Here is a 6,000-nt window from a genome sequence, read left to right on the forward strand (position 1 = left end):
TGTAAGATTTAAAGAGCTAAGCATGATTGAAATGTTTGCTACCTTTGGGAAAAACAAAGCTAAGTCTATCAAAGCAATGTAGCCAGTTTTGCTAGTTTTGATTTGGCAGTTTATCATGATTAAGTCAGAGTCAAAGTAAAATCATGAACTGCAGTCTGATTTTTATTGTTAATGTGTTTCTTCCTATTTAGAAGTTAAAGTAAATAAAATGTGTAAGATGTTTTTTGCTTTAAGTATTTACAGTTTGTTGTTTGTACTGCAGAGCCATAGCTCCTCACTTCAGTGGGGCTAAAATGTGTTCATATTTTCTTCTTAGATAAGTGGCAGATTTATATCATTCTTTGTTTATTTAACCTTATAATATTGATATTGTTTAAATATAAAGGTTTCTTTTATGATTTTTTTGGGAGGGGGTGGGTGGTACAGGGACAATTTTAGACTTTTCCAAGCGTCAAGAGTCTACAAGACTGGAACCTGTTCTCCCATGGAGACTGTCTGCCCTGACTCTGTGGGCGGGCATTGTCTGCCCATCCCGCCGAGCCTGGCTACCACCATCGTTTGAAAGGTGAAGGTCTGCAGTGACCAGAAGACTTTGTAGAATGCTCTCCAAACACAACTCATGGTAACATAATCTTCAAGCTGAATAAAGATCCCATGATTCCATCAATCTACACTCCAATATTACTTATTCTTAAATTCATCTGCAAGACATTGGTCACAACAAGACTTAAAAAGATAACCCATCATATTATACACCCTCACCAGACTTGATTTATATAAAAAATTGCAATAAAAAATACAAGACTCAATAATTTAATAGACTAAGGCTATATCCAAAATAAATGTAGCCTAAAATTTTTAACAGGCTGAATGAGCTGACACAATAAAATTATTTCCTATTTCTCTAATCAATAGTAGATGATTTTATTATTCAATTCAATTTTATTCAGATAGCGCCAACACAATTCAGTTATACATACATTGCATCTTATGCCAGTTATCAACAGTACAGAATTCAGTCATTTACTTATAGCAGTTAAAAAATGTCTATCTAAGGAAACCCAGCAGATTCCATAGTCATTGACTTGCAGCGTTCTCTGCTCCTGGATGAGAACCTTGCAATAATCGTTTGCACCGTGTTGTTGATTTTACAGCAATCCCTCACACTGAGGGAAAACTCACCTTTCACAGGAAGAAACCTCCAGCAGAACCAGAAGCTAGCTGAGTACAAGCAGCCATTTGCCCTGGCTGACTGGAGGCTTGAGAAGACAGAGCAGAATGATCAAAAAGAAATAAATGAACAACTGAAGGCTGATTTTCAGTGTTCATGAAAGTATAAAATCAATAGCGGAAGAACTGTGGAGAACTCAATCTTTCTCACTGAAAAAAGAAAGTGTACATTTAAAATGATAGCCTTTTCTCTAAGATCTGTCTATATATCCTGCAATCTTGCTCCCCCATCTGAGGGCACCACTGTGTTTTTGGTAAATTATTTTGAAAATATACATAGTTTCAGAATATGTATATTTAATTTTAATGTTAATGCACTTTGATCTTTGATTATAGAAAATACACATACATTCATCAAACTAAAAATAAAAACACAATCAGTGCAACATGGTAGGCAGACAAAAAGACACAACAAATAAGACTTTACAACTTTAAAAAGAGAAACGTCTGGATTGAGGCTTTTCTGTAAACTTCTTGCTTCCTTTTGCATTTCTATGGAAATTCTTTTAGAAAAAGTACAAGTCGTTTTACTTTTATGAAAAAGTAAAAAAACTGTACTATCAAAACTCAGGTCATCATCCCTTTAAAAACTAAAAGGCTTTGCTCGTAAAGTGCCATGGATGTAATAAACACAATATTTATTTAGATAATCTTACCACATTTACTCATTTTGAATTTACTTAATCAGGGAAAACACAAAACAATGTTGCATAATTTTTAAAAATATTGTCCATAGGCTCTCTAGTTGTGGGCCTGTCTGTTAAAAAGGATGACCTGTAAAACTACAGATAAATAGAAACATTTGAATGAAACTAGCAGTAAAATGAGAATTAACTTAAGCATACATGGGATTTTTTTTTTTTTTTGCAAGATCTAACTCTTTACATTTACACCCAGTCAAATCAAAGGTTATTTATATTAAAAAAAATAAGTATTATTTGGAATTTATTTCAGGAACAGCAACCAGGATCATTCCCTCTGTTTTATTGTCCTCTTGAGGGTGCTGTAGCCTTATTTAATTTAGTTTGTCAAGAGAAATCTAATCAAGCAGTAGCTGTATCTCTGTCCTCTTTGCGTTTTGCACAGAAAGACCATAAAGAGTTGATGGAAAATTACAAAATAGCTTTTCTTTATCATTAAATGTTCAAGTGTTGGTTGTTAAAAGCTTCCTGGAAAAGAAGAAAAGGCGTACCTGTGTTTGAAGAGTGGAAGGCTGTTTGTGAATCAGGAGAATGGAGTATTCAGGTTTCTGTTCATGTCTGTTAAATCTGACCCTCTCATATTGGTCGGTCTATTATAAGATGTGGAGAAAAGTTATGTTTATGCTCCGTTCATACCGATCATCATGAAGTGCTTCGAGAGACTGGTGCGGAGTCACCTCCTCGCCCGCCTGCCTGCTGAGCTGGATCCTCTCCAATTTGCCTACAAAGCAAAGAGGTCCACAGAGGACTCTGTATCCACAGCACTTCATGCCGCTCTGACCCACTTAGAGAAGCAGGGGAGCTACGTCAGAATGCTCTTTGTGGACTTCAGCTCAGCATTTAATACTATACTCCCCCAACGTCTGGTGTCCAAACTAGTAAACGTTGGGCTCCCATCAGCCACCTGCAGTTGGATCCTGGACTTCCTAACAGGTCGATCCCAGAGGGTCAGACTGGACCCCCACACCTTCACTGCTCTGAGCCTGAACACCGGATCGCCACAGGGTTGTGTGCTCAGCGACTTCTCTACACCCTCTACACTCATGACTGTGTCTCCAACCACCTCAACAACAAGATCATAAAGTTTGCAGATGACACGACTGTTGTTGGTCTCATCTCAGACAGGAAGGTGGAGCTGGAGTACAGGGATGAGGTGAAGCGACTGTCAGAGTGGTGCAAAGTCAATAACCTGCTCCTCAACATCTCCAAAACAAAGGAGCTGGTGATCGACTTCAGGAAGAACAAAACGGACATCCAGCCTCTCACCATCAGTGGGACCTGTGTGGAGAGGGTCCCAGTGTTCAGGTTTCTGGGCATGGAGTTGGAGGACAAGAAAGTTCTGGACATTTTAAATGACTCTTCACACCCTGGCCATGGTTTCTTCCAGCTGCTGCCATCAGGCCAGAGATACAGAGCAATAAAAACCAGGACAAATCGCCTAAAAAACAGTTTCTACCTGATGGCAATCATGGCATGAAATTTAAAGGCATAAGAACTTCTGCTCTTGACATCACTCTGTTAAAAATGTAAATTCTGTTCACTGTGACACCTCCAGGCTCTGCAACCACCTTCTGATGTCTATTTATTTCTTGTTTTGTGCTGTTTGTTTCTTTATCTTTTTATGTATGTATATTTATATTGTGTGTTGTGTATGTGTATATAACCTGCACTTTAACTCGAGTCAAACACGGTCTCAATCTGGTTGTAATTTGTTGATGACATTGACAAATAAATCTTAACTTATAATGTCAGAAAAGGCTGGTGTGTGTGGATAGGAGTACAAAGGTGTGTATTTGGCCATGCATTTGATAGTGTGTAAGGACCATTTCCCTAACAAATATGTTGTGGACTATATTCTGGGGCCTATAGTCTGGGCCCCAAAAGAAGTGCTGTTTTTGGGTCATGGTGTGAATTGAGTTTGGGTTATTTTTAGGGTTAGACCTAAAGCAGGTGTCAGGGTTAAGCTATACAAAATAATGAAAATGATTTTCATTATGGAAGTTAATACAACGTCCTTGTGAAGACAGAAAGACAGAGAGTGTGTGTGAACTTTTTGTGAGTGCTCTTTTTCTGTATGACATTTCTGATTTCTCCTGTGACTCACAGGAGGCTGACTCACCAGTGCTCTAGCTATGTGCGTATGTGTTACGTATTAATGGATTATTTGTTGATTTTCATCACTCCAGCTCTCTCTGTATTACTGACTCATGAGTTTTAATTACATCTCATGCCCCATTTAACCACAGTGTTTCCAATGCAATAATGAAGCTGCTTGGGGCCACTCAGCTACAGAATACACTTCTGCCAGTGTGGCCTTGACTGAGCCACACTTTTGTTTAGAAGTTGTTTTAGATTAATTTATCCTAACAAACACAATAATGGAACTCCATTACTGTGTTTCTTAAATGTGCTAGATCAGCCTTGTTTCTATTTTTATTTTGTTTAGTCCTTTCTTGATTATAGTAGTTTATTATGTTTTACTAGTTATTCCCTACTACTCTAGTTTTATTATGTTTCTTATGCCTAGTTATTTTTAATGTTAGATTCACATCCCAGTGCCCAGTATGCTCTCCCTCACTACTGTGTCATGCCCTCTCTTTTTCTCTCTCTCTCTCTCTCTCTTTTGCCGACTCTTAACCCTCAGTCTGTCTTCTACTCTCTCTTCTCACACCTGCATTCCATTAGCTAATCAGCCCAGGTCCATTGTTCCAGCACTCACCCTCCCCTCGCTGGTTCCTCCTGTTAAATCTGTTACTTCCCTGTTGTTCCTGGTTTCTGTTATTGTTCTGCTCTGGCTTCCTGCGTTCTCTGTATAGCTTTTGTTGTAAGGTTTTGTTTTTTCATGCTTGAATCCTTAAAATCCACTCACTGTCTCAACCTTGTGCATTTAGGTCCATCAACCACTACACTTCATGACACTGTTATTTTATTAGCTTAATCTTAATATGTGATCGCAATTGGAACAACAAATTTCATTGCTTGTGGTCATTCAATTCCATTCAGTTTATACATGTAGTGCCAATTCACAATGTTGTGTCAAAGCACTGTACAAAAAAATTTATTAAATTCAATCATATAACCTATAGGAGTATTATAAATATAAACAAAGAGGCAAACAAAATGAACAGATTACAATCCCTTACCATTCCTAGGTGGGTGAAGTGCACCCACTTGTCCTCTTGAAGGTAGTTTGAGAACTATGCAAGTAGTTTGAAACCTACATTTCAACTGCTTTACAGAAGTTTGACTTTTTTTAACTGGCTCTAGTGGCCTTTATTTGATAGTGAATTCTACCAGTAGTACTGCATTTATAATACACAAAATGCGCCTCTAACACACAGCCTGTTGTGAGGCCCTCCAGAAACAAGCCATTGGGATTCATTTTCACCAATAATAATCAATTTAATTTATAACAATGAAAATAGAAACTTTCATTTAACCAATCAGATTCCAATCACATCATGCAAATGTCCACTTCTCATTGTACAATTTGTTCTTTTTTTTACTTTACAGACTGTTCTGACTAAGATGGCCACCACAGACATACCTGGAAAAGCACACATGAGAATCTAATATCCGGTCCGCTTCCTCCTCAGTATACTTGTCCTCAGTTAATTTAATTGTTAACTGTATCATGGTTTTTGGCCCACATGCAAAACACTCAGGAGACGAAACGAGAAGTAAATAAAGTTTATTGAACAAACAAGTAAATGTGAATGAGTGAGTTTTTCTGACTGGAAGCTGCGAACAACTGGATCACTGAAAACAGAGCAGACGAGAAGTGAGTAGGTGAGGACAAAAATGCAAGTTACCGTATTTTCTAGACTATACAGCACACCTTAGTATAAGCCACATCTACAAAGTTTTTAAACTGGAAATGTACATATATAAGCCAGACGAGGCTATAAGCTGCTGATATCTCCACCGCTCTAGGTTTTTCACAAGGACGCAGCAGAAGGCTGCATCCTTAATAAATTTGCTGGATTTAATAGGAACGCAGCTCTCTGTCTCCAATGCCAAACCATGGATTTGTTCAAGCCGAGCTTATGTGCAGCAACTCTATTTCTCT

This window comes from Gambusia affinis, linkage group LG19 (genome assembly GCF_019740435.1).
Source record: "Gambusia affinis linkage group LG19, SWU_Gaff_1.0, whole genome shotgun sequence".
In the NCBI taxonomy this organism is placed as follows: domain Eukaryota; kingdom Metazoa; phylum Chordata; class Actinopteri; order Cyprinodontiformes; family Poeciliidae; genus Gambusia; species Gambusia affinis.